A 12,130-nucleotide genomic window follows, 5' to 3' on the forward strand; every position below is an offset into this window, starting at 1 on the left:
TCTGCATATATTTTCTTACAAACAAAGTTGAGTCTTTGTGTGATTTTGTTGCTGGCTTTTGAGTTCGCTGAAATTATTGAAGTTTGAGGTACCGCTATTCTTTAATAGTTTATCCATTTTATCTTAGGAGAAAATAATCTTTAACCTCGGGTACAATGAGAGAATTAAATTCCTTAAGATTGTTATCCCTCCTATATTAAGGTTAGCACACCAGAAACAATAAATATGAAAATAAAAAATAGTATCCGAGTCCACAGAATTCACTGTGTGTCCAGAATGGGTGATATAAATGTATCAAGTTTGAAGCAAACACAATGCCTTCAACCAGTAGAACACCAGTTTCTACAGCAATGGCTACTGCAGAAAAACTTGAAAAGTTTACTGGTATTGACTTCAAATGTTGGCAGCAGAAGATGTTCTTCTATCTGACTACACTCAATCTACAACGATTTATAAATGAAAATGTTTCTGTGTTAGAAGAAGGAACTTCTGACAACGAAAAGTTTATTGTGACTGAGGCATGGACACATTCTGATTTCCTTTGCAAGAACTACATACTCAATGGATTGGAAGATGGTTTGTATAACGTCTTCAGTATTTGTAAAATCTCTAAAGAACTCTAGTATGCTCTTGAGAAGAAATACAAAACTGAAGATGCAGGCTTAAAGAAGTTTGTGGCTGCAAAACTTTTGGACTATAAGATGGTTGATAGCAAGTCTGTGATGTCTCAAGTCCAAGAATTACAAGTCATTATTCATGATCTCCTGGCAGAAGGTATGGTCATAAATGAGACATTTCACGTAGCAGCGTTTATTGAAAAACTACCTCCTTAATGGAAAGACTTCAAAAATTATTTGAAGCACAAGAAAAAGGAGATGACTCTTGAAGATTTGATTGTTCGTCTTAGGATCGAGGAAGACAACAAGGCTGCCGAAAAGAAGGCTAGAGGAAACTCAACAATTATTGGAAAAAGTATTATTGAGGATGGTCCAAATAAAGCAAAAAAGAGGAAAAAATCTTTTGGATCAAAGAACTATCCTAGCAAAAAGAAGTTCAAAGGAGACTGTTATAACTGTGGAAAAACTGGACATAAGGGTGTGGAATGTCGTGCTCTCAAAAAGAAAAAGAAGAAAGGTCAAGCCAATATGGTTGATACAAATGGGGATGTTGAAAACTTATGTGCAATGATGACTGAATGCAACCTGGTAGGAAATCCCAAAGAATCATGGCTTGATTCAGGAGCTACGTCGCATATTTGTGCGGTCCGAAAAGCCTTCGCTACTTATTCCCCTGCCGCACCTAATGCGACTATCTCTATGGAAAATTCTCCAATGGCTAAGGTTGAAGGATATGGTAGAGTATTCCTAAAAATGACATCCGGTAAGGTGGTGACGCTGAACAAAGTTTGTCATGTTCCAGAAATAAGAAAGTATTTGGTTTCTGTCGGTCTTCTTATCAAAAATGGATTCAAGTGTGTTCTAGTTTCAGACAAAGTAGTTGTCAGTAAGAATGAAATGTATTGTAACACACCTCAAAATTTTTCCCTAAGATTCGGACCTTTCTTGTACACGGGTAGGGTCAACCGTATTTATTTCGAGGTATGTGCTTGAGTTAAGACGAGTCCCTGAGAAATTGAAGAGTGTTGGAGGTGATGTGGGGTCACAGAGGACCCCTAGGACCAAGCTAAGTCCAAAAGATTCATCGTGGTTAAGTTTTAGGATGAGTTCGTGTATAGGGTCGACTTCTAATGACCCTATCTTTTGAAAGACGACAATCTGGGTGGCCCACGACCTACCAAATTAAAGATCGTCGAGTCTTCTTTCCAACGCCGCCAAGAATGTAATTTTTAGAGTTCAGAGTCAAAAGATATGACGATCCTAAGATGAACTAGCACAGTAGAGATTTTCAGGCCTGGGTTGCAATTGCTAGGAAAACTAGGCTTGGTGCCGCAGTGGCGCGATGCGCCACTATCGCGCCAGAAATATGCCTCAGTAGTTTAGACTCTGGCGCGGCGCGCCACTAAAAGGTGTGCAGGGTCTTTCAAGCCAATTTCCAGAACCCAGAAAATATTGGCCTTGGCACTGTAAGGGCGTCACGCACCACTATCGCGCCAAGACTGTGCCTCAGTAGTTTGGTCCTTGGCGCGGCGCACCACTACGAGGTGTGCAGGTTTTAGGCGTAATAAGCCTGGCGCTGCAAGGGCGCGATGCGCCACTATCGCGCCAGGTGCATTTTTAGCCTATTTTCAGAACTTTTGAGGAGGGGTAATTTGGGAACTTACCCAAATTATATATGTATCAGCCCTAACACATTTTGGGATCATTTTCAATCCCTCATTCTCTCTCTAAAAGCCCTAGAAACCTATCTCTCTCTCTCTCTTCTTCTTGTTCTTCTTCATTTCCAACAAGAAGAGTTCCAAGAGCTTCAAGGTTTGAGTCCTCCATTGAAGACCCAACCACAAGGTTTTCTTCAAAATCTTCAAACAAGGTATGTAAGACTAACTAAAAATATGGATTGAGTTCTTCCATATGCCCATAGATGTGTTGGTTAAAATTTGTGAAAGAGTTGCACCTTCTAGAAAAGTTTTCTTGAAAGTTTTCCCTAAACTATGGAATGTTTTTAGATACAAATGGTTGATTGATGATTTTAATGACTTGAGTTGCTAAATAGTTATTTTTCATATTATTAACTACAAATGTATCTTTGTATATAGATTTATAGATATTGACGATATTCTTGAGTTGAGTTTTGTTGAGAGTATGGGTTCATGTTTCATTCACATGAACCCAAGATGAGATTTCTTGTCATAAATGTCTTGAGGTTGAGATGGATAGTTGTGTGTATATATATGTATTGATTGGAATGAAAAGAATGAATTGATTAGTTAAGAGTGTCCCTTTGCTTCTATAAAATGAACATAGGACAAAAATAAGGATTTTGGAGTAGATGTTTGATGATTGATGTGAATGATGATATATGATGATGATGTGATGATAATGTTTGATGATGATGTGAATGATGATATATGATGATGATGTTTGGTGACGACGTGAATGATGATATTTGACGATGATGTGAATGAAGAAACTATTTTGATGAGAATGTTGTGTGATGAAGTGGATTGGAGTCTAATTGGATTGTATGGTATATGATTGGTCTTTGTCTAAAAAAATGTATTATTACTTTAGACTTATGACGCCTTGTTGAGTCTCTCTTATCTTTCTAATTTGAGCTATGTGGACCGATGTTATTCTCCCTTGAGGTATGTTCCATTTTGCCATTTTACATACTCGTACATTCCATGTACTGACGTCCATTTGGACCTGCATCGTTTATGATGCAGAGACAGGTTTAAGAGATCGTCAATAGGAGCATCATTGGGGATCTATTCGCACTCAGCGTATTGGTGAGTCCTCCTCTACATTCGGAGGATACCGCTTATGTATTCTTGCGTCGAGTTAGCTCTTTCTATTTTGATTTGAGGTAGCCATGAATATGTCATTGGCACCAATTAGATAGTAGTGATAGAGGCTTCATAGACTAGATAGTGAAGGGTCGATTGAGTATTTCTTTCCTTAAATTATTCTTGTCAAACTATTTTTAATAACAAATATTTTAGTTGAATTGTGGGCCCATGGCCTTTATTCTTTGAGTTAGATTGATGTTTTGAGTTGCTCGCTAAATTATTCTTTATTTTTAAACTTTCCGCTGATTGAAATAACGGACGGATGTGTGATCAGGCTATATGGTTCGCTTGGGAGTCAGAAATGGTTTTTGAGTGTCGGTTACGTCTAGGGTACCCTCCCGGGGCATGACAAACATGGTATCAAAACACAGAGTTCAAGTGTCCTAGGGAGTCTATGAAGCCGTGTCTAGTAGAGTCTTGCTTATGGGTGTGTTGTGCACCACACTTATAATCAGGAGGCTATAGGACATTAAGAATTTGTTTCCCTTCTTTCATATTCTGAGTTCGTGCGATAGAGTTTGACTCTATGAATGTTCCCTCTTAATTCGTGCGTTGCTCAAATCCATTTGACTACCCCTCATACTCAAGGTAGTTGAAACGGTAGATATGAGATTCTTATTGATGAGTTAAGATAAAGTCTCGAGGAAGGAAAGAGACGGCACAAGGCTTGAGAGGAGCCGATTACTATGCTTAACTCTATTGATCTGGAAGGACGTACTCTCATTCGTATGGATCGTGCGTTGAGTCAGAGCGAGATGCATCCTAGAATCCTATCTCTACATCTTGATTCGAATGTTACCTTCAAGGGGAAAGTTGCGTATCTAAGTAATAAGTATCACCTTTCGATGGAATGTGATCCGAGGCATAGAGAGCTATGATTGATAGGATGATTGTAGAGTTAGAAAGAGAGAGTTAGGGGAGTAGAACTCAAATAGTGAGAATGGTGGTTGATTGAGTCCTACAATTAGGGTGAAATATTTATGAGGTGAGTAATGAGGTGTAATGAATGATTGTGATAGTGCTAGTTTTAAGATTTGATTGGATAGGCTTGACACGACGTATGTGAGAGATTAAGATATTAACTTGAGAGAAGTGTGTGCTATGGAAGGAGGGGTATGTGACCCTCAAATGTAAGTAGTGAGTTGAGGCTAAGTCATTTAGTAAGAAAAGGCTTAAGATGTGTGTATGAAACAGTATAGATTTGAATGAGGTTCTAAATTTGTGAGTCGCTTTGAGTGACTAGTTAGTGTCCTTTAGTTGATGCCTTTAAGCTAAGGGGGAGATGATGAGGTAATGATCCAAAGTAAGTCTTGAGTTTCTGATAGTGATAAGTTGGCCAAGATGATAGTAGACGGAGTTGAGCAAGAGTAGATGAGGGAGAGTGAGTGCTTCCCGATTGTGATAGTTGTGTTGTACTTGTCTAGTCGAGGATAAATGTGTGGAGGAGGAGCGAGATGAGAACTTGTGATGAGCAATAGATAGGTAAGAGTATGTTATTGTGTCTCCGGGAAAGAGCTCATACGATGATGAGGGTATAAGTGTTGAAGTAAGCTCGGGAACTCTTAGATATGAGTGAGGTAGTTAGAGTGATCAGGTTGAGTGTATGGTTGTCACCGTGAGAGTGATGGTAGTAGGCTAATGATAGCATTTGGGGGAAAGATTGGAGAAACGTGGAGGGTGTTATGAGATTTGGAAAGGAGAGGAAGTTTGGACACCGATATATTGACCTCATGAAATGGTGAAGAGGATTGGAAATGTCTCTCGTGAATTGGAATTCGACGGTTGGATATGTAGATGTTTGAATGATTCGGTTGATAGAGTTTCGATGTTCTATTCATGCCAAATGATGAGAATGATGAAGGCGATGTCCCTAAGCCTGAGTTGAAATGATTTGTCTATTCTTAAGTTTGAATAGCCAATTGTCTAAATTGCTCGATTGGTTGATTCGATTGAGTTTCGATTTTTATTCGTGCCTAGAGTCCACCATTGGTTTACTCATCATTCGAGGACGAATGATCCCAAGGGGGAGATAATGTAACACCCCTCAAAAGTTTTCCCTAAGATTCGGACCTTTCTTGTACACGGGTAGGGTCAACCGTATTTATTTTGAGGAATGTGCTTGAGTTAAGACGAGTCTCTGAGAAATTGAAGAGTGTTGGAGGTGATGTGGGGTCACAGAGGACCCCTAGGACCAAGCTAAGTCCAAAAGATTCATCATGGTTAAGTTTTAGGATGAGTTCGTGTATAGGGTCGACTTCTAATGACCCTATCTTTTGAAATACGACAATCTGGGTGGCCCACAACCTACCAAATTAAAGGTCGTCGAGTCTTCTTTCCAACGCCGCCAAGAATGTAATTTTTGGAGTTCAGAGTCAAAAGATATGACGATCCTAAGATGAACTAGCACAGTAGAGATTTTCAGGCCTGGATTGCAATTGCTAGGAAAACTGGGCTTGGCGCCGCAGTGGCGCGACGCGCCACTATCGCGCCAGAAACATGCCTTAGTAGTTTGGGCTCTGGCGTGGCGGGCCACTAAAAGGTGTGCAGGGTCTTTCAAGCCAATTTCCAGAACCCAGAAAATATTAGCCTTGGCACTGTAAGGGCGCGACGCGCCACTATCGCTCCAAGAATGTGCCTCAGTAGTTTGGTCCTTGGCGCGGTGCGCCACTACGAGGTGTGCAGGTTTTAGGCGTAATCAGCCTGGCGCTGCAAGGGCACGACGCGCCACTATCGCGCCAGGTGCATTTTTAGCCTATTTTCAGAACTTTTGAGGAGGGGTAATTTGGGAACTTACCTAAATTATATATGTATCAGCCCTAACACATTTTGGGATCATTTTCAATCCCTCATTCTCTCTCTAAAAGCCCTAGAAACCTATCTCTCTCTCTCTCTCTCTATTCTTCTTCTTCATTTCCAACAAGAAGAGTTCTAAGAGCTTCAAGGTTTGAGTCCTCCATTGAATACCCAACCACAAGGTTTTCTTCAAAGTCTTCAAACAAGGTATGTAAGGCTAACTAAAAATATGGATTGAGTTCTTCCATATGCCCATAGATGTGTTGGTTAGGAGTTGTGAAAGAGTTGCACCTTCTAGAAAGGTTTTCTTGAAAGTTTTTCCTAAACTATGGAATATTTTTAGATACAAATGGTTGATTGATGATTTTAATGACTTGAGTTGCTAAATAGTTATTTTTCATATTATTAACTACAAATGTATCTTTGTATATAGATTTATAGATATTGACGATATTCTTGAGTTGAGTTTTGTTGAGAGTATGGGTTCATGTTTCATTCACATGAACCCAAGATGAGATTTCTTGTCATAAATGTCTTGAGGTTGAGATGGATAGTTATGTGTATATATATGTATTGATTGGAATGAAAAGAATGAATTGATTAGTTAAGAATGTCCCTTTGCTTCTATAAAATGAACATAGGACAAAAATAAGGATTTTGGAGTAGATGTTTGATGATTGATGTGAATGATGATATATGATGATGATGTGATGATAATGTTTGATGATGATGTGAATGATGATATATGATGATGATGTTTGGTGACGACGTGAATGATGATATTTGACGATGATGTGAATGAAGAAACTATTTTGATGAGAATGTTGTGTGATGAAGTGGATTGGAGTCTAATTGGATTGTATGGTATATGATTGGTCTTTGTCTAAAAAAATGTATTATTACTTTAGACTTATGACGCCTTGTTGAGTCTCTCTTATCTTTCTAATTTGAGCTATGTGGACCGATGTTATTCTCCCTTGAGGTATGTTCCATTTTGCCATTTTACATACTCGTACATTCCATGTACTGACGTCCATTTGGACCTGCATCGTTTATGATGCAGAGACAGGTTTAAGAGATCGTCAATAGGAGCATCATTGGGGATCTATTCGCACTCAGCGTATTGGTGAGTCCTCCTCTACATTCGGAGGATACCGCTTATGTATTCTTGCGTCGAGTTAGCCCTTTCTATTTTGATTTGAGGTAGCCATGAATATGTCATTGGCACCAATTAGATAGTAGTGATAGAGGCTTCATAGACTAGATAGTGAAGGGTCGATTGAGTATTTCTTTCCTTAAATTATTCTTGTCAAACTATTTTTAATGACAAATATTTTAGTTGAATTGTGGGCCCATGGCCTTTATTCTTTGAGTTAGATTGGTGTTTTGAGTTGCCCGCTAAATTATTCTTTATTTTTAAACTTTCCGCTGATTGAAATAACGGACGGATGTGTGATCAGGCTATGTGGTTCGCTTGGGAGCCAGAAATGGTTTCTGAGTGTCGGTTACGTCTAGGGTACCCTCCCGGGGCGTGACATGTATTTAGGAAAAGGCTACCTCACTGAGGGTCTTTTTTAAACTAAATGTAATGGTTGTTGATAATAAAGTTCAAGCTTCTTCTTACTTACTTGAGTCAAATAGGTTATGGCATTCACGTTTAGGACATGCCAATCAAAAACCTTGCGAAAACTGATTAACTTAAATGTATTGCCTAACTTTGAGTGCAATAAATCAAAATGTCAAGTATGTGTTGAATATAAGTATGCTAAGCATCCTTATAAATCTGTTGAAAGGAATTCCATTCCCTTAGAATTGATTCACACCGACATTTGTGATATGAAGTCAACACCAACTCGTGGTTGGAAAAAGTATTTTATAACTTTTATTGACGATTGCACTAGATATTATTTTGTCTATTTGTTAAATAGTAAGGATGAAACAATAGAAGAATTTAGACAATACAAAACTGAAGTTGAAAATCAGTTGAATAAAAAGATAAAAATGATAGGAAGTGATAGAGATGGAGAGTATGAATCTCCTTTTGCAGAAATATGTTTGGAAAATGGAATCATCCATCAAACTACTGCCCCTTACTTACCTCAATCAAATGAAATTGCAGAAAGGAAGAATCGAACTTTAAAGGAAATGATGAATGCATTACTTATAAGTTCAGGTTTACCACAAAACTTGTGGGGGGAAGCCATCGTTACAGCAAATCGAATACTCAATAGAGTTCCCCACAACAAAACACAGTCTATTCCATATGAGAAATGGAAAGAAAGAAAACCAAACTTGAAATATTTCAAAGTGTGGGGGTGTCTAGCCAAAGTCCAAGTTGCTAAATCTAAGAGAGTCACAATAGGACCTAAGACTGTGGATTGTGTTTTCATTGGATATGCTACAAATAGTAAAGCATGTCGATTTTTGGTTCACAAGTTTGAACATCAGGATATTCATGAGAATACGGTAATAGAATCAGATAATGCTGAATTTTTTGAACATATCTATCCGTATGAAACTAAATTTGAAGTATCTAGTGAATGGTCTAAACAACCTCGAGAAGAACCAAAGGAGAATGTACCTAATAAAGAGAATCCAAGGAAAAGTAAACGTCAAAGGACATCTACTTCATTTGGATATGATTTTGTAACATTTTTTCTTAAAAATGAGCCTCAAACATTCAAAGAAGCTATGTCCGATGCGGACTCATCTTTTTGGAAAGAGGTTGTCAATAGTGAGATTGATTCAATCTTGAGAAACCATACTTGGGAATTGGTTGATCTTCCTCCAGGAAACAAACCTTTGGGTTCAAAATAGATTTTCAAAAGAAAAATGAAAGTTGATGGAACTATAAGGTAAGACTTTTCGTCAAAGGATTTAGACAGAAAGAAGACCTTGATTATTTTGATACATACTCACGTGTAACTAGGATTACATCCATTTGGATGTTAATTGCACTAGCTGCAGTAGGTCTTGAAATTCATCAAATGGATGTAAAAACAGCTTTCTTAAACGGAGAATTGGAGGAAGAACTTTACATGGAACAACCCGAGGGCTTTGTGGTTCCTGGTAAAGAAAATAAAGTTTGCAAACTTGTTAAGTCACTTTATGGACTAAAACAAACACCCAAACAATGGCACGCGAAATTTGACCAAACCATGTTGACAAATGGATTTAAGATTAATGAGTGTGATAAATGTGTTTACATTAAAGATATTCCAAACAAAGTTGTCATTGTTTGTTTATATGTGGATGATATGCTAATAATGAGTAACGACATTGCAAATATAAATACTACTAAGCGTATGCTTTCTAGTAAATTTGATATGAAAGATCTAGGAGTTGCCGATTTGATATTCGGAATTAAAATTCACAAAACTCCTCAAGGTCTAGCATTGTGTAATGACCTTGAGGGTGATTTTCGAAAATTTGTACAAAATACGCGTGAACAGTAACACGCGTGAACAGTAACTTTTTGGGCAGAAAATGCCCCTTTCTTCCCATTTCAATATTTTTCATCATTTGTTTGAGTTCTTGAACTCCTTGAGGTGATTTAAGAAGAGATTTTTAAGGAAAAGTGTTGGGTAAGTGATTTTTGACCTAAAACCTTTCCTTTTCATTAAGGTTTTGATGATTTTAACCCCTAAAGTTTAGTTTTAAACCCCAAAAATCTTTAATTCTTCCCTAATTCGAATTTAAGGAAAATAGTGATTTCTAACTCGTTTTGAGCACTATTTTTATGGGATTTTCAACCATGAGTTCCTTATTACAATTAGAATGTGATTGTCCAATACATTTCCAGATTTGACCTTTTTTGGAAATAATTAATTTTTGGACCATTTTACCCCCGGTTTCGAAACCTATCAATATGGGTGTCATTGGACTCCTTGTGATGTGTATATTTTATTGTTGATAGTGGGTTGTCAGTCCGGGCATTGAATTCGAGAGTTGCTTATTCGATGGAGGTGTTCGAGTGCGGTTTCGGCAATTGAAGTAGGTTTGACTATCCTTACTTGAGACTGAGATAGGGTAATTAGTCATTCATATGTTATAGATTTTGGGATGAGGTTTTAGTATGAGTTGAGAATGTTATATATATATATATAATGTATTGCCATGTGGGGGTTTATTTGTATTACATAGCCTGTGTGGGGGCCTTATTTGTTATCTTATTTATTTTGAGAGCATGTGATTCATGATTTGCCTAAGAGAGAGGCTTGAGTATATTTTTTTGACTTGTGATACCCGCCTGAGGGGTTGAGTAGGGGTTTTTGATCATGCTTGAGTATTAAAATATCATTGAGAAAGGGGTGAATATTTAAATGGAAGTATTTCCTTCCCATTACTATTTATTGAGGGTGAATATCATGTGTAGGTTAAGTTTTGAGAACTTTAAACCTTGTACCACATATGAGTTGAATATTACTTCCATGCCATGTGTGTTTTGATGCATTCATTCTCATTCATCATATCATGAAACATGGGAAGTTGAGAAATATGGAAATTCTTTTTGAGAAAGAAAATGAAACATGTTTAAACCTTTGTATCTTGAGTCCCTGACCGAGGCAGTTTTTCGGCAGGATAGTGGATGCATTGTGATCCCAACTTTTGTATCTTGAGTCTCTGACCGAAGCAGTTTTCCGGCAGAGTAGTGGATGCATTGTGATCCCTTGACCACGAGGAGGTGGCAAGGATAATGAGATATTGTGATTGAGGTATATGGTCTGCGAGACCTTCATGGGTTCTACTTGGTAGCACAGCTCGGTAGGTGTATACGACAGGCTGTGCGACAGTATTGATTCCATCGTACCACCACATCATTGCATCATCATATTATATTGCATTGCATTGATATTTGTGCTGCTTGAATTATCTGATTAATTGTGATTATGAGCTGTTATTATGGGTCTACTTTACTCATGCCACTATATATATAAACTGGCGGCACCGATGCCGAAGTGGGACTTTTCTGTATGCAGGTGGAAGCGTTCCTTAGTTTATTTCATAGGTTTGATTAATTCCTTATACTCAGTCAGCTAAAACCTACTGAGTACATGTGAATTGTACTCACCCCTACTTCTGTATCCCTTTTTGATGCAGATACTAGTCGGGGTACCTCACGTGGCAGTTGATATTCTAGCGGATTGTGTATTCTCAGATTAGTGGTGAGGTCCCAAAATTCGGATCGTCACTAGTCTATCCTTATTTTTCAGTCTTTTGTATCATTCAGAGACTTATGTTGTATCTTCAGATTCGAACCTTGTATTAGATGCTCTTTATACTTATGACATCAGGTTTTGAGATAATTTTCTCTTTATTGTTTTTCTTTTTATTTAAATTATGGCATCACTTTCCCCTTTGGGAGTCTGGTATGAGTTTTATTTTTAGGGTTACACATCAGATTGAGTTTTGAGATGTGTGCCATCATGACCTCAATTTTTGGGTTGTGACACATTGTCTCAAACTCATTATATCCAAAAGGTACTTGAAAAATACAAGTACTTAAACTTCAAAAGTGTAAAAACATCAATTGATGTGAACCTTGATCTTGCTAAAAATAAAGGTGAAAGTCAAGCTCAGTTGGATTATGCAAGAGTGTTGGCAAGTTTGATGTACATTATGAACTGTACACGGCCAGACATAGCTTGTGCTAGAAGTAAATTGAGTCGATACACGAATAATCCCAACCAAAATCATTGGAGGCAATAAAACGAGTTTTGGGGTATTTAGAACATACTCAAAACTTTGATTTACATTACAATAAGTATTCAGTAGTTGTTGAAGGATATAGTGATGCAAATTGAATTACTGGGTCAACTGAAACTAAATCTACAAGTGGATACGTTTTCACCATTGGTGGAGGAGCGGTAT

Source organism: Solanum dulcamara, chromosome 6 (genome assembly GCF_947179165.1).
Source record: "Solanum dulcamara chromosome 6, daSolDulc1.2, whole genome shotgun sequence".
Classification (NCBI taxonomy): Eukaryota; Viridiplantae; Streptophyta; class Magnoliopsida; order Solanales; family Solanaceae; genus Solanum; species Solanum dulcamara.